The following is a 17,893-nucleotide window of genomic DNA, read 5'->3' as shown; positions in this document are numbered from 1 at the left end:
TGCTGACTTGTGGGGTGCCCGAGGAGCAGACCAGGGGTGACATGACCATGTTGCTAAAGTTCCCAAAACAACTGGAAGAGAGAGGGAGGAGACAGTGTATGTTGTTTCAATATGATTGCTCATAACATTTATTGAGTGCACGCTATGTGCCAGACACTTGAATTCCCCCAGAAGCAGACACTCCTGAAATGAAGACTTGTAAGGCAAGCAGTTTAATTGGGTAATGATCCTAAGAAACACCCACAGGGAGGTGAACAGGAAAGGAAAGGAAACCAGTAAGGAGTTACTGTGGACAGCTGGAGCCGTCTCACTGGGGTCCTCTGGGGTAGGGGGACCAACTAACCCACTTTACCTGGGGTCAAGAGGTTTGCTGAGGTGAGGGGCTTTCAGTGCAAAATCCAGGGAAGTCCCAGGTAAATCCAGATGCATTGGTCACCCAATCTGGGAGTCAGCGTATCCCACATGCCTAAGTTATCCGGACTTAGGTGAGGAAACTGAACTATTTTTTATCCGCCGACTTACCATCTGATTGGTCAGGGATGATGCAGTTTCTCGATTCCCAACCTAGAAAGGCAGTTTTTCCTTTACGGCTCCTGAGAAGTCGCGAGAGCTGAGTAAACCAGCCTGCTGACTGGTGCAGACACCAGAGTGGTTCTCACATTGCATCACTGCCCACCTTTGCTTGCCTTGCTTTGCTTTTTCTTCACTCTCGCTGTCTGGGCTTCACTTCCCGAGTAAAGCAACAACACTGTACGTAATCCTTGCCTCAGGCTCTGCTTTCTAGAGAAGTTGGTCTAATTTGGCTGAATTATGGGAGACCTGAGTTCAAGTCTCAGTTACTTGGCTGACTTGCTCCGTCACTTTGGCTAGTTAGTTTTTCTCTTCTGGACCTCAGTTTTCTTACCTCCAAATGAGGAGTTGGAACTATATGATCTCTGAGGTCCTTCCCAGTCCTCATGTTCTCTGATCTTATAAGGTTCCCCTAAAAGAGCCTTGTGAGTTCCCTGCTAAGCACTAAGCTGCAAACTCATTTCAACTCAGTCATATTTTTTCCCCATCACTGTTAATGCATCTTGGTTTCCTGGGCAATTTTTATTTAAAAGAAAAAAGGAGAGCAGGAGAGAGCAAGTTTGGAAACTCATAGCCCCTATGCCCCAAGGAGGTTTTCCTAAAACAATCTCTCTCTCTCTTTTTTTTTTTTTTTTTTGGTGGGGGCAGGGGAAGACTTACTTTGCAAGGAAATTCAGTCATTCTAAAATGGCCTTTGAAACCAAAGACTATGGAAAAGTTGAAGGAAAAGCACAAAGTGATTGGGGATAAATAGTTCCATATGAGTTACTGGCTATAATATTCCTCCTTGTACTACTCAGTGCTGGGTGAAAGCAGACACTGCATGCTTGGTGTGTGCTAACAGATGTGTGTTTAGGTTTAATGGGATTTTAGAAGGGTCAAGAATTCCCCCAAAGAGTACTTGCGCCACTCTGCTCCCTGAGGGTCACGAGAAGCCACTCAAAATCTCACCTCCTTTTTGTTGCCAGGCCTTAAAGGTTTTATTCACTTCTTTCTATGGTAAGCAATTTGGAAAAGTCAGAGGGTGGACAATAATAATGATAATAATAAGTAATAATATTAATAATAATATAATCAATACTGTTTATCGAATGTGTTGTGCATTAACTCATTTGGGTTTCACAAAGTGAGAAGTTCAGTAACTTGTCCAAAGTCACATGGTGGTGGAGGGGAAAGTGAACTTGGATCTGTTAGGCCCCAAAGTCTGTGCTGTGGTCACCTGTGAAATGTGAAGTGGGGCTGTGAATTGGGCAGTGGATTGGACCAGAGCCTTTTAGGTAGCTTCCAATTTGATGTTTGCTTCTTTGGGTAGTAGAGAATTAAACAGCTATTACGGGCCAGGCCTTGTGGTTGCAAAGAGGAATCAAATATATCTCTGGACTTCTGGGAGCTGACACTCTAATAAGGAAGATAAGGTTTGTCACAGATGGGTCATTTATATTTTAGACACAGATAATTACCATCCAGCAGACAGGGGTGAATGAAAGGCCAGGGACAATTACAAGGAATACTGAGAGGCAGCATGCTGCATTGGCAAGAGCCTTGGCTCTGGGGTTAGATCATGGTTAGAAATCTGGTTCTACTATTTCCTATCTGTGTGACCTCTAGCAAGTTACTTAACCTCTCTGGGCCTCAGGCTTAAGAAAGTTATATTGTTTGAACAGGACTTTGAAGTTTGTACAAGATTTGAGCATATGGAAATATAAAGGAAAGAAACACATTAAAATTAATAGAGTTGTAAGATTATGAGTGATTTCTTTGAACATTTTTTTCTATGTAGGGGGACAAAACACACACACAAAAACAACGGCAAGTATTTATGAATTCTAGGGTTGGCAGGCAGAATTGATTTTAATTTTGGAGGGAGGTTTCTTTATTGTTTAGGAGGAACATTGAAATAGGCTTTTGATTTTGGAGCAGCATGGCCAGAAGCTAGTCTGGAAGGAGAGCTTGAAGCAAAGGGAGTGGGTGGTAAATTGTTCTGCGTTATCAGCTAGAAGGTGCCGTTTTCCTGGGTACAGGGCACATCATGATGGTGCCTGTAGTAGAGAGTGACTATTGTTTGAGAAATCAAACAATTTCCTTTCCTATTGGGCACAAGTTGTCCTGTGTTTCCCAGCCTTTTTTGCAATGAGACACGGCCACATGTTCCATCTAATGGAATAAGGGTGGAAGTTTCACATGCCACTTGCAGGACTGGCCACAAAAATCTTCCTCACATGATTCCTTCTCTTGCCCTGTCTGCAGACTGGATGTTGATGCCCAGGGCAAACTGGCAACCACACAGAGAAGACGGCAGATCCTCTGAGCCTGAGTCCCTGAATGACTCTGTGGTGCATAGCTCCATGGGCCCCTGCCCTCTCCCTGACTGGACTTTGTAAGGGTAGATGGAAGTATCCTTTTAAGCCTGTGGAATGTCAGAGTTTTGCTCTAAAAGTAGATAGTGTTATCTCAACTAGTATAATAACATATTTTGGGCATCTCCAGCAGTGCCCAGAGGGAGAGGATTGGGGCTCTGGAACCCAGAGAAGAGGAGGTGAGAGGGAGTTCTCTATTATGAAGTTAGCCCAGACGGAGCAAAATGATGCCCTGCTTTGGCTGAGGATGGAGGTCCATTATGTTGGCTAAGGATGTTGGTCTTTGGAGTCCGCGTCAACTGGGACTCATCTTTCCCTTTTACTTCCCTGTTTTGTAGTGCCCTTGTAGTCCCCTCAGGACTTGAGTAGAGTCGGTCAAACACTAAGTTCTAGTGTCACCTGTGCTTTTGGGAATTAAGAGAAGATCAATGTCTAGGTGTGGGAAGACCAGGGAAGATGCAATGTCAGCTTGGGAAAGCTCGAATGGGCAGAATTGAATGGTAGAGAAGTTTGGAGCAGAGGTCTGGAGAGAGAGGTGGCTACCAAGAGAGGAAAAGCTATCCTGGATCCTCAGAGGTACCTGGTGGTGATGTGGGTGGAGTTTGCTTTTGCCCCTACAGTTACTCAAGTTGAGGTTTTTACTGTGTTATGGCTGCTTAGATTCTGAAGGGGCTCTTTAGATATCTCTTTACTGGGGAACTCTGGGATACTTGAGCTGCTTGTATTTTTAAAGTTTTCTTCAATGATTATTATTTTTTATAAAGGGGAAAAAAAAACATGCTGAAAGAACATAAAAGAAAGCAATGAAAATGAAAGGATCTAGCATCCAGCATTAGGTCTAACAGTATGTGCTCAGTCAGTGGTGGCCTCCTCTATTCTAATGTTCATCATCAATTTATTATTTTTTATTTTTTTGAAGTATAGTTGATTTACAATATTGTATTAGTTTCTGGCGTACAACAAAATGATTCAGTTATAGATATAGATATATATATATATATATATATACACACATTCTTTTTCATCTTCTTTTCCATTATGGTCTATCCCAGGATATTGAATATACTTCCCTGTGCTATACAGTAGGACCTTGTTGTTTATCCATTCTATATATAATAGTTTGCATCTGCTAATCCCAAACTCCCAATCCATTCCTCTCCCACCCCCCTCCCTCTTGGCAACCACAAGTCTCTTCTCTAAAAATATGGAACATTTCATGAATTTGTGCGTTATCCTTGTGCAGGGGCCGTTCTAATCTTCTCTGTATCGTTCCAATTTTAGTACATGTGCTGCCGAAGCGGGCACCATCATCAGTTAAATCATAACTTCTTGGAAGGAGGAACCTGGCACTATTTTACTTGATTATTGTTGTCCATTGATCATCAGATACATTCTGATTTTAGAAACATTGACATGTGAAAAAGTGTGCCTCTGGGACTTAAGAAAGTAACCCAGGATAGTGATCTGCTTCCTGGTGTTATAGCCACTAATTCTCCTGGGGTGGAGAAGGTTTCCCCAATGGTTGCTCTGAAATAGTTAATGTAATAAAAATCCAACTGTTTAGATCAAATCACTGTCTTTGCTCTTGTGTTTAGAGTAAACACCAGTTTATTTATCACCAGTGCTTGAGTCGTGATTTATCAGCAGAGCTTGTATGGGTTCCTGGAAGTGGTATGATCCTGGTCTTGTTCACATACTCCGGTTCCTTACTTCCCCCCAAGAGGCAGGATCTGGGCTGGCATGGCAGATTTCCCTGAAAAACAAAGGGGCCCAGATAATCTCTTGTTCTGATGTCACATGATGTGAACTGGACACCAGCAACTTGGCCTGAACTTAGCTGAAATGGTGGAGGGTGGAACTCAAAACCAGCAGAGGCAGCATCTCATGGACCTACTGTGTGCCATGGTGTGAGGTGCTTACTTTTGTGGTCTTATTTAATCCTTGCAACAACTCTATGGGATGGTACCATGAGTATCCCATGTCGCACAGTTAGGAAAGCCAACATTCAGAGAGGTTAAGTCACTTGTACACAAGGTGACGTGGTTAGGGACAAACCCTGGTTATTCTAATTCCAGAGCCAATGCCCTTGACCACTTGTCCATGAAAGACATTGGAAATAGCTGGATATGTGCTGCCCAGAGATAAGAAAAGTCTCAGAGGGGATGTAATTGCTGTCTTCAAATCTCTGGGAGGCAGAGCGATGAACTAAAAAGATTACAGGGCCGGAGAGACTGGAAGCATCCCTAGAGGCACGCAGGTAATAAATGGTAGAGCCAGAATTGTAACCAGGGCTGTTTTAAGATTTATTTCTGCATCCATAAAAAGGAAAAGAACAACTACTTCAGCGAGTTGCTGGAGGATTAAATGAAGCAACATTTGGAAACTATATAGGCCTGACACTTAGTAAGTGCTCAGTAAATGTGTAATTCCCACCTCACCCATTTCCTTTTTCCCAAAAGAATTGATGTGTGGAAGAAGAATTTTGTTATGTGGTCCCCACAGTCTAAAAAGTAGAGGTTTCAGAGAGTCAGGGTGAATTTTCAATTCAATTCAACAAGTGTTTATTAGACACCTACTAAATGTCAGACCTTGAACTGGGCATGCAGATGACTGGGGATTCAGAGACAAGACGTGGGCCCTGCCCTCAAGGAGTTTCCAGCCTACATTGGAGGCTAAGATGAGCTAGGCCTCAATGAGCATTGTAGAGTATTTCTCATTCTGTGAGAGGACCACAGTGGGGCAAGCAGCATGGGGAGGTAGTTTCCTGGGTTCTGGAGGTACATATGCAGTGGCTGGATAACCAGTTGGCCGTCAGGGAGCTCCTGCCACCAAAGGCTCCAGCCGACATACATCACTGACTGATCATGCTGTGCTCTTCTGCTGGGCCTAGACAGGTCCCCAGAAGCCTTTTCGATAATCTCTTTTAAGCAGCTTGAGGCAGGGGGCACGGGCCTGAGAGGCAACTTGAGTGTCAATCCTGCTCTAGAATAGGTGCCCAGTGGAGGCTGGTGTATGAAGACCCCACTGAGGGCACTAGTTGCTGGGGAGATGGAAACGTGAATAGCAAGTGCTCTGAGCGTGGATGCCCCTCCAACTAGAGACAAAAAGGACTTGCTCCCTCGCTTTATTCAGGTCTCTGCTCAAGTGTCACCTCCTCAGAGAAGTCCTCCCTGACTGCCCCTCCCTGCCACTCTCTGTCCCCATCTCACATGCTTTTTCATGTGTTCCCCAATCTAATGAATGGATTGCCTGATTGATTGTTTAACTAGAATCATCAGTTCCATAGGTCAGGGGGCTTATCTGTTTAGTTCACTGTGGACTGTCTGGCACATTTGTGAAAACTGGGAAATCCAAACCCACTTCCCTGCTGTGTTGGGAGGATTAAATGAGGTAACATTTTGAAAACGTATAGTTCCTGACACGTAGTAAGTAGATGCTCAATAATTGCAGATTCATTCCCTTTTCTCTTTTCCTTAAGAGACTATTCTGAGTCTCGACCAGGTTTTCTATTACTGAATGAATAAGTGTGCCTCAGTTTCCTTATCTTTATTTTATTTATTTTTTTAACATTTCTATCATAGTATCGTTGCTTTACAATGGTGTGTTAGTTTCTGCTGTATCACAAAGTGAATCAGCTATATATACATATTTCCCCATATCCCCTCCCTCTTTTGTCTCCCTCCCACCCTCCCTACCCCACCCCTCTAGGTGGTCACAAAGCACCAACATCTACCTCATGGTTATGGTAAAGATGAACTAAGATGAAGAGTGGAAGGCTTTAGCACAGGACAGCACTCCCAGAACACGGTGAGTTCTCAGTCAAGGTGAACAATGGGAGGTGTGGGGCTGTGGGACGCGAGGCAGGAAGCTGTTCAGCTCTGCTTCAAGGGAAGAGGGGAGTTGGGAACAGTGACTCTGATGAATCCCCGCCTGTCCCCAGTGTCAACATGGGTCTTAAAGCACCATAAGTGAATGATATACAAGTGATGGAATGAATCCGATTCAGGAGCAAACTGTAGTTCTCACCCAGGGCTCCTGGGCAGATTCTGAGTTCCAAAATTCAAATTGTGGGACGTCCCTGGCGGTCCAGCGGTTAAGACTCCGCACTTCCACTGCCGGGGGCGCAGGTTCGATCCCTGGTCAGGGAAATAAGATCCCACATGCCGTGCGGGGCGGCCAAAAAAAAAAAAAAATATATATATATATATATTTGAATCGTCACTTTCCACAGCTTAGTGACCACTGACTAGGCCCTGGGACTAGCTGCTCTGCCTTGTCCCCTGCTTCCCAGACAGAGAGGTTCTGTCCGCTGAGAACCAGATGCAGAAATGTAAACTAAGAGGCTTAGTGCACTGAAGTGGTGACGGCGGAGCCGGGAACGGGGGCGGGGGGTGGGAGCATGTGCCAACCCTCGGCTGACACGTGACCTTGAGGCTGCTGGGACCACACACATGCTTCCCGGGTATTGCCTGAAAACTGGGAGGGGCGCAGGGGGAAAGAGCAATGACCTGAGGGACAGGAAAACAGAGGATTACGGTACGGTTTGATCAGGGCTCCAGATGACATGGGTGGCGTGGAGTAGGGACCGTGTCCCTGCCAGTCCTAGTCATTGGCACTACGCTCGGCTCCATGTGGCTCAGGCAGGGGGGCTGCTTGTCCTTCCTGAAGGGCGCCTTCAGCCTCAACCCTGAGGCTGGGCTTCTTGTCTGTCTGCTTTGAGTTTGTGAGCTCTTTGGGGAGAGGCCCTGTGTTTTCTCTCTGTGGTCCCTGCGACAACTTCCATGGGGTCGTGCAGGCCCGGGATAGGCCTCCCTCTCCCTTTTTAAGTGCATCCCTCACTGCTCCGCATCCTGTGCCTCAAATGTCAACTAACCAGACCACCGTTGAGTCCCAGGCAGCAGTCCATCCGGGCGTTTCCTTGTCTGGTGTAGCCTCGTGGAAAGAGTGTGAGCTTTGGAGCCGGAGAGACCCGTTCCCATGCCTGTCGAGGCCTCACCTGTAAAACGGGGAGGCGCTCTTGCAGGGTTGCTGTAGACAGTAATCATGCTGTATCTAGATCAGCTGAACTTAGTCTTCACTACGTCTTAGTAATTATTATTGCTTTAAGTAAAATATCAATTTTTATTTAAAACTAAAGTAAATCCTTCAGTATATTAAGCGTGACATTCAAGTTCAAAAAACACATGGCAATCACGACATGCAAAGCAATCTAGAAAAGGTTTTGTAAAAGCCTGAAATGTTCAGCATCCCACAGGTAGAGCGTTTGGGCACAGTATCTGGTGCCGAGCACAGCCCCTAAAGGCTCTGTCACCGGAGCAGACACACGGGGACGTGCCACAGAATACCGACACTGCAGTTTGTCCTCTTTCCGAGTCCCTTTTAAAGGCCTTGGCTGTTGTGCAGGGGCTGCAGGGCTGTCCCAGGCTCCTAGTCTCCAGGCCCCAAAGATGAAGGTGTGACTCGTCTCAGCTGCCTCACCTCAGCCCCTGTGGAAGCGAATGGTGACGTGATGAACTGGAAGCAACACCATCTTTGTTCCGTTGGGGCCACGTGCCACCCGGATTTTCACTGTGGACGCTATTATTTTCAGCACTGTTTTCTTCAATGTGGTTATCTGTGCGCCTGGATGGGACATTAGGAATTCTTTTAGACATCAGTTTGTCTGCTGTGTTTATCCCATAATCAGAGTAAAATTGATTAGTTGAAAGACTGTGTTCCTTGTGACTGTTCCTCACCCACCTGGGGTCCTCGGGGTTGGGGGACGCTGGGAGCCGTGGACACCAGCCGCTCGCTGGGCTGCTGTGGCTGTGTAGGCCATGGAGCAGCATGGGGCAGTGGGTGTGGGCAGTGATTCTGGGTCACCCCCTTGTCTGTGTTGTGCTGAAGCGGAAGCTGTTCAAAATCTGCATCTGGGAGGGTTGTACTAACAGCCACTGGAACCCAGGAAAACCTCTCTGTGCTTCTCTGAGCCCCACCAATGACTGTTAGCCGCGAGGTTTAGTATTTGACAAACATGTACTGACCTCCCCGCAAAAAGGTCAATTTCTGTTCCAGGAACTGCCTCTCATAAGTTCCCCTTCAATGCCTTTTCCCACAAAATCCCCACGGCCTTGGACTAGCCATCTGCTTTCTCGGTTTCTGTAGAAGTACTACCCATCCTTTAAGATCCAGATGTCACCTCTTCTTGGTAGACGGGTGGTCTCTTCTCTTGCTCTCTTAGCACCCTGGGTGCTTGTTCAGTGTGGGAGCGTCCATATTTATGAAGTTCTTTAAAACAAGGGTCTAATACTATGCCTGGTTTGTAGCATTCCCCCCTTGCCTGGAGTGCTCTCCGTCCCTCCACCCCACCCCTATTCACTGGATTCATGCCTCCTCAGTCTTCAGGTCTCAGCTGTACCATCACTTAATCCAGGAAGCCTTTCTTGACCCCATAGATTAGATGAGACCACCCTCCCCTGTGCCCCCCTCAGCACTGTACCCCTCCCCCGCCGTCATAGCACTTCTCACCATGCTCCACAATGGTCTGTTAAATTCTCTCTCCTCCCCGCTGGGAAGTCAGTCCTGGGCAGACAGAAAACCTGCTTGTCTGGTTTACTGCTATATTCTTAGTGCTATCCAATGGCCCTCCAGGCTCACCGGAAGCACACGGAGTGAATATCGGACAAGCGAATGAGAAAGTCTGGGTTTAGGTCCCAGGGCTGCCCCTCAGCGGTGTGACCTTGGAAAATGCTTTGAACCACCATTTCTTCTTTGCTGAAGGGATCGGTCATCTCCCAAATCCCTTTCAGCTCGCTTGGACACCCTGCTCTCTTGTGCCCTATTTCACCTGCTGTCTGCAGCTCACGTTCTGGTCCATCCTGAGTGAGTTATGCCCGGAGAACTTCAGGCACTCGCTCACTCGAAGGATTTTACATTCTTTGGAGGAGCTTTCACTCTTCAAATATTATCTTTCTGATGTGGTTCTTGGCAGCGTCATAGATTCCTCCAGCTCACGTGGGTCAGGTCCCTCCATGTGCACAGGCACCTTACCTACTCCCTCAGTTCCTGGCAGTCTTGGCCTCGAGCATTCCCATCAGCGGCCCCAGAAGAGGGTTGGAGCTGCCAGGCCTGGGATGGAGTGCGCTGGGATTCTCATGCAGCCAAGAGGAGGGGAAGCTGTGACTCAGTACTTGTGAAATGTTAACTCGTGGGGTGAGTAAGACCAGACTGCGGCTGTGTGTCTTGGGAAGTGGCGAGTCTAGTTAATTGGAATTGGAGTCAGAAGGCCAAGGTCAGTTCCTGTCACTGCCGCTCCCACTTCCTAACTTTGTCCTCATTAACATGGAATCCCTCTCCTTTCTGAGCCCCAGCTTTTAATCTGTAAAGTGGCTACCTTAACACCCAGCCTCCTCACCCCAGCATGGTTTAGAAGTGTGGAGGGGACACATTTTCATTTTCATGGAATACCTACTATGCGACACGCACTCTACATCTGTTATTTAATTGAATCCTCAGAAGAATTCCATGCCGTTGAGAAATCAGCTCTGGATTTCTTTACAGCAGCAGCATGCCCCCACTCTGTGTTGGAACATTCTTTTCCACCTGGAATATCTTTGCACCTGAGGTTACTAGATGAGGATTCGCTGGTCACACATTTGTTTAATCCCAGTTTCCCCCAAATCAAACAAGACTGCCCAGAGCATTTTCTGGAGCAATGTGTACCTTTGGGATTTTAAGGGAAAGGCTCCAGCCACCCCAGAACACAGCACAGCAGCCTGGAATTGGGCTCCCCGATGCCTGAGTTGTTAGGGCAATGGTCTCTTCAGACAGGACCTCCCAGTCAGCCATGCCTAGTGTCCCCACTTGTGGAATTTTCCTTTCCACCCCTGAGACTCTGAGTTCTGCGTGTGTGGAGGTCTCCGTGTCCAAGGGAGATGTTCTTTTATCACGGTGCTCAACAATGGGTCGCTGAGGCTGGAAGCTGAACCACCACCCAGATATTTTCAGTCTCCTTCATGCCCTTGATGAACAGGCAAAAAAGGAAGTTACGGTACTTTTAGGGGGTTAATCCTGATGACCAAGGGGAAATAGGGTTGCTGCTAACGAAATTGAGTAGGGAGGAGTTTATCTGGAATTAAGAAGTTCCTCTGTGGGGCCTTCTACATTTTTTTTTTTTTTTAAAATTCTGAGGTGTTAAAAAAAAAAAAAAAAGAAGGCCACTAAGTCTCTATACGGTAAGACCACCAGTGGCTCAGATCGTTCAGGAATGAGCATTCGATTTGGATCACTCCACAAAGTCAAGATTTCTGACCAGTGGAGATGCTGCCTGAGAGCAGAAAAAACGCAATATTTAACTCTCTCTTTCTCCTTCACTCTTTCTAACTAGGGTTTCATGACGAGTTACTGAAGATATCTGTAAGATTTTTTTTTTTTTTTTTGCGGTACGCGGGCCTCTAACTGTTGTGGCCTCTCCCGTTGTGGAGCACAGGCTCCGGACGCGCAGGCTTAGCAGCCATGGCTCATGGGCCCAGCCGCTCCGCGACATGTGGGATCCTCCCAGACCGGGGCACGAACCCGTGTACCGAACCCGTGTCCCCTGCATCGGCAGGCGGACTCTCAACCACTGCGCCACCAGGGAAGCCCTGGGCATCATTCTTAAACTGTCCTTGAACTTGTCCTCTGCTGTCCCAACATCTTTGAAATAAACTTCTCTTCTATTTAATCAGCCAGGATCAGCTTCTGATTCTTGCAGCGAGAAAGTCTGAGATACAGAAATTGAAATGATAGTAGTAGTAGTAATATAATAACAATAATAAAAAGAAAACCTTTATCGAGCACCTGCTGTATGCTAGGCACCATACTATATGCTAGGAATGCATTATTCCACCTCCTCCTTTCAACAATCCTACATGTTTGGTATATTTTTACTTCTTTGTTTGGTTTTGTTTTTAGTAGCAGAGGTAACCAAAGCTTAGAGAGATTTCAAAATTTGTCCAAAGTCACAGATGAGGAATTTATGTCCACGAAGCTTGAAAGACAGTAGGAAATAAGCCAAGACTACAAAAGAATGTTTTAGGCTTTGTTATGGGAAAATTTAAAACATGCACAAAAAGAGAGAATAGTGTAACAAACCTCTGTGCACCCATCACCCCAGTTTCAGCAAATCATCAATATATACAAGAATATAATATGCTTTATACTATTAGTTTCAGTATAAATGAGCTAACTATATTGAGTTTTCTTGAATGTCATGAGGTTTAAGAGTTTGGAGTTTGAGTTGACTATATATAGGAACAACATTAATTAAAATTTATAGTAAGTTTTCTAACTATATAAAATTTAAAATATATGTCAAAATATCATTAAAAATTAAAAGGCAAACAATAGACTGTGAAATTTATTTGCCACAGATGTGATACTTAAAAAAACATCTTTATTATATAAAGAGATCATGCATAGTGATACAAAAATTATGAAATATAGCAGAAAGTGGGTCAAAGGTGTAAACACATTTCCTAGAAAAAGAACCAATGACAGCTATCAAGATTACTAGTAATCAAAGCAATGAAAATAAAGAAAAGGTGTTTTCACCTTTTTTTCATAAAATGAAAAATTTTAAAAATGGATATTCACATTCTGCTGAAAGGATGGTGATTTAGTATAATCCTATTGGAAATTATTTGACAAAATGTATTATGAGCTTAAAGAAATTTATATCCTTTTTTTAAATTTAATTTATTTTTTACACAGCAGATTCTTATTAGTTATCTATTATATACATATTAGTGTATACATGTCAATCCCAATCTCTCTATTCATCACACCCGATCCCCCCCGACCCCCGCTTTCCCCCCTCAGTGTCCATACATTTGTTCTCTACATCTGTGTCTCTATTTCTGCCTTGCAAACTGGTTCATCTGTACCATTTTTCTAGATTCTACATACATGCGTTAATATACGATATTTGTTTTTCTCTTTCTGACTTACTTCACTCTGTATGACAGTCTCTAGGTCCATCCACGTCTCTACAAATGACCCAAGTTCATTCCTTTTTATGGCTGAGTAATACTCCATTGTACATATGTACCACATCTTCTTTATCCATTTGTCTGTCGATGGGCATTTAGGTTGCTTCCATGACCTGCCTATTGTAAATAGTGCTACAATGAACATTGGGTGGGGTGCATGGTTTTGAATTATGTATTTCTCTGGGTATATGCCCAGTAATGGGATTGCTGTGTCATATGGTAATTCTATTTTCAGTTTTTTAAGGAAGCTCCATACTGTCCTCCATAGTGGCTGTATCAATTTACATTCCCACCAGCAGTGCAAGAGGGTTCCCTTTTCTCCACACCCTCTCCAGCATTTGTTGTTTGTAGCTTTTCTGATGATGCCCATTCTAACCAATATGAGGTGATACCTCATTGTAGTTGTGATTTGCATTTCTCTAATAATTAGTGATGTTGAGCAGCTTTTCATGTGCCTCTTGGCCATCTGTATGTCTTCCTTGCAGAGATGTCTATTAGGCCTTCTGCTCATTTTTTGATTGGGTTGTTTGTTTTTTTAATATTGAGCTGTGTGAGCTGTTTATATACTTTGGAGATTAATCCTTTGTCCACTGACTCATTTGCAAACATTTTCTCCCATTCAGAGCATTGTCTTTGCGTCTTGTTTGTAGTTTCCTTTGCTGTGCAAAAGCTTTTAAGTTTCATTAGGTCCCACTTGTTTATTTTTGTTTTTATTTCCATTACTCTAGGAGGTGGGTCAAAGAAGATCTTGCTGTGATTTATGTCATGGAGTGTTCTGCCTATGTTTTCCTCAAAGAGTTTTATGGTGTCTGGCCTTATATTTAGGTCTTTAATCCATTTTGAGTTTATTTTTGTGTATGGTGTTAGGGAGTGTTCTAATTTCATTCTTTTACATGTAGCTGTCCAGTCTTCCCAGCACCACTTATTGAAGTGGCTATCTTTTCTCCATTGTGTATCGTTGCCTCCTTTGTCATAGATTAGTTGACCATAGGTGTGTGGGTTTGTCTCTGGGGTTTCTATGCTGTTGCAATGATCTATATTTCTGTCTTTGTGTCAGTACCATATTGTCTTGATTACTGTAGCTTTGCAGTATAGTCTGAAGTCAGGGAGTCTGATTCCTCCAGCTCCTTTTTTTTTTCCCTCTAGATTGCTTTGGCTATTTGGGGTCTTTTGTGTCTCCATACAAATTTTAAAATAGTTTGTTCTGTTTTGTAAAAAATGCTATTGGTAATTTGATTGGGATTGCATTGAATCTGTAGATTGCTTTGGGCAGTATAGTCATTTTCACAGTACCAGTTCTTCCAATCCAAGAACATGGTATATCTCTCCATCCATTTGTGTCATCTGATCTCTTTCATCAGTGTCTTATAGTTTTCTGAGTACAAGTCTTTTACCTCCTTAGGTAGGTTTATTCCTAGGTATTTTATTCTTATTGTTGCAATGGTGAATGGGATTGTTTCCTTAATTTCTCTTTCTGATCTGTTAGTGCATAGGAATGCAAGAGATTTCTGTGCATTAATTTTGTATCCTGCAACTTTACCAAATTCACTGATTAGCTCTAGTAGCTTTCTGGTAGTATCTTTAGGATTCTCTATGTATAGTATCATGTCATCTGCAAACAGTGACTGTTTTACTTCTTTTCAATTTGTATTCCTTTTGTTTCTTTTTCTTCTCTGATTGCTGTGGCTAGGTCTTCCAAAACTATGTTGAGTAAGAGTGGTGAGAGTGGACATCCTTGTCTTGTTCCTGATCTTAGTGGAAATGCTTTCAGTGTTTCACCATTGAGAATGATGTTTGCTGTGGGTTTGTCGTATATGGCCTTTATGATGTTGAGGTAGGTTCCGAGAATAATGTTTGCTGTGGGTTTGTCATATATGGCCTTTATGATGTTGAGGTAGGTTCCCTCTATACCCACTTTCTGGAGAGTTTTTATCATAAATCGGTGTTGAATTTTGTCAAAAGCTTTTTCTGCATCTATTGAGATGACCATATGGTTTTTATTCCTTATTTGTTAATATGGTATATCACATTGATTGATTTGTGTATATTGAAGAATCCTTGCATCCCTGGGATAAATCCCACTTGATCATGGTGTATGATCCTTTTAATATTTTGTTGGATTCTGTTTGCTAGTATTTTGCTGAGGATTTTTGCATCTATATTCATAAGTGATATTGGTCTGTAATTTTCATTTTTGTAGTATCTCTGTCTGGTTTTGGTATCAGGGTGATGGTGGCCTCATAAAATGAGTTTGGGAGTGTTCCTTCCTCTGCAATTTTTTGGAAGAGTTTGAGAAGGATGGGTGTTAGCTCTTCTGAAATGTTTGATAGAATTCCCCTGTGAAGCCATCTGATCCTGGACTTTCGTTTGTTGGAAGATTTTTAATTACAGTTTCAATTTCATTACTTGTGATTGGTCCGTTCGTATTTTCTGTTTCTTCCTGGTTCAGTCTTGGAAGGTTATACCTTTCTAAGAATTTGTCCATTTCTTCCAGGTTGTCCATCTTATTAGCATAGAGTTGCTTGTAGTAGTTTCTTAGGATGCTTTGTATTTCTGCGGTGTCTGTTGTAACTTCTCCTTTTTCATTTCTAATTGGATTGATTTGAGTCCTCTCCCTCTTTTTCTTGATGAGTCTGGCTAATGGTTTATCAATTTTGTTTATCTTCTCAAAGAACCAGCTTTTAGTTTTATTGATCTTTGTTATTGTTTTCTTTGTTTCTATTTCATTTATTTCTGCTCTGATCTTTATGATTTCTTTCCTTCTACTAACTTTGGGTTTTGTTTGTTCTTCTTTCTCTCATTCCCTTAGGTGTAATATTAGATTGTTTATTTGAGATTTTTCTTGTTTCTTGAGGTAGGATTGTACTGCTATAAACTTTCCTCTTAGAACTGCTTTTGCTGCATCCTGTAGGATTTGGATCATTGTGTTTTTGTTGTCATTTGTCTCTAGGTATTTTTTGACCTACTCTTTGAATTCTTCAGTGATCTCTTGGTTATTTAGTAACATATTGTTTAGCCTCCATGTTTTTGTGTTTTTTATGGGGTTTTTTTTGCCTGTAATTGATTTCTAATCTCATAGCATTGTTGTTGAAAAGATGCTTGATATGATTTCAGTTTTCTTAAATTTACCAAGGCTTGATTTGTGATCCAGGATGTGATCTATCCTGAAGAATGTTCCATGTGCACCTAAAATGAAAGTGTAATCTGCTGTTTTCAGATGGAATGTCCTATAAATATCCATTAAATCAATCTGTTCTATTGTGTCATTTAAAGCTTGTACTTCCTTATTAATTTACTGTCTGGATGATCTGTATATTGGTATAAGTGAGGTGTTAAAGTCCCTCAGTATTACTGTGTTACTGTCAATTTCCTCTTTCATGGCTATTAGCATTTGCCTTATGTATTGAGGTGCTCCTATGTTGGGTGCATATATATTTATAATTGTTGTACCTTCTTCTTGGATTGATCCCTTGATCATTACATAGTGTCCTTCCTTGTCTCTTGTAACATTCTTTATTTTAAAGTCTATTTTATCTGATATGAGTATTGCTACTCCAGCTTTCTTTTGATTTCCATTTGCATGGAATATCGTTTTCCATCCCCTCACTTTCAGTCTGTATGTGTCCCTGGGTCTGAAGTGGGTCTCTTGTAGACAGCATACATATGGGTCTTGTTTTTGTATCCATTCAGTTAGCCTGTGTCTTTTGGTTGGGGCCTTTAATCCATTCACATTTAGGGTAATTATCAATATATATGTTCCTATTACCATTTTCTTAATTGTTTTGTGTTTGTTTTTGTAGGTCCTTTTCTTCTCTTTTGTTTCCCACTTAGTGACGTTCCTTTAGCATTTGTTGTACAGCTGGTTTGGTGGTGCTGAATTCTCTTAGCTTTTGCTTGTCTGTAAAGCTTTTGATTTCTCCATCGAATCTGAATGAGATCCTTGCCGGGTAGAGTAATCTTGGTTGTAGATTCTTCCCTTTCATCACTTTAAGTATATCATGCCACTCCCTTCTGCCTTGTAGAGTTTCTGCTGAGAAATCAGCTGTTAACCTTATGGGAGTTCCCTTGTATGGTATTTGTCGTTTTTCCCTTGCTGCTTTCAATAATTTTTCTTTGTCTTTAATTTTTGCCAATTTGATTACTATGTGTCTCGGCGGGTTTGTCCTTGGGTTTATCCTGCCTGGACTCTCTGTGCTTCCTGGACTTGGGTGGCTATTTCCTTTCCCATGTTAGGGAAGTTTTCAACTATATCTCTTCAAATATTTTCTCTGGTCCTTTCTCTCTCTCTTCTCCTTCTGGGACCCCTATAATGTGAATATTGGTGCATTTAATGTTGCCCCAGAGGTCTCTTAGGCTATCTTCATTTCTTTACGTTCTTTTTTCTTTATTCTGTTCCATGGCAGTGGATTTCACCATTCTGTCTTCCAGGTCACTTTTCCATTCTTCTGCCTCAGTTATTCTGCCATTGATTCCTTCTAGTGTATTTTTCATTGCTGTTATTGTATTGTTCATCTCTGTTTGTTTGTTCTTTAATTCTTCTAGGTCTTTGTTAAACATTTCTTGCACCTTCTCGAAATTTGCCTCCATTCTTTTTCTGAAGTCCTGGATCATCTTCACTATCACTCTTCTGAGTTCTTTTTCTGGAAGGTTGCCTATCTCCACTTCATTTAGTTGTTTTTCTGGGGTTTTATCTTGTTCTTTCATCTGATACATAGTCTTGTGCTTTTCATTTTGTCTATCTTTCTATGAATGTGGTTTTTGTTCCACAGGCTGCAGTATTGTAGTTCCTCTTGCTTCTGCTGTTTGCCCTGTGGTGGATGAGGCTATCTAAGAGGTTGTGCAAGCTTCCTGATGGGGGGGGACTGGTGGTGGGTAGAGCTGGGTGTTACTCTGGTGGGCAGAGCTCAGTAAAACTTTAATCCACTTGACTGCTGATGGGTGGGTCTGGGTTCCCTCCTT

General features: G+C 43.0%; 1 long non-coding RNA gene and 1 other non-coding gene across 2 annotated transcripts in view; one reads left to right on the top strand and one right to left on the bottom strand.

Annotated features, from left to right (window-relative positions):
• The first annotated feature begins 1,215 nt into the window (after window positions 1-1,215).
• LOC149750747 (uncharacterized) overlaps window positions 1,216-17,893 on the top strand; it is a 40,272-nt gene continuing 23,594 nt past the window's right edge. Inside the window, exon 1 of the long non-coding RNA XR_016395205.1 lies at window positions 1,216-17,893. This exon is cut by the window's right edge and continues 13,700 nt beyond it. This is a non-coding gene — a long non-coding RNA (uncharacterized LOC149750747).
• Window positions 4,126-4,232, bottom strand: LOC115801886 (U6 spliceosomal RNA). Its single transcript, XR_004022244.1, has one exon. It is a non-coding gene; the product is annotated as a U6 spliceosomal RNA (small nuclear RNA).

Source organism: Delphinapterus leucas, chromosome 1 (genome assembly GCF_059928025.1).
Source record: "Delphinapterus leucas isolate spDelLeu-1000000601 "Yukka" chromosome 1, BTC_Dleu_Yukka2, whole genome shotgun sequence".
NCBI lineage: Eukaryota > Metazoa > Chordata > Mammalia > Artiodactyla > Monodontidae > Delphinapterus > Delphinapterus leucas.
Note: the sequence above shows the minus strand (reverse complement) of the source record. Positions and strands in the feature narration are given on the sequence as shown.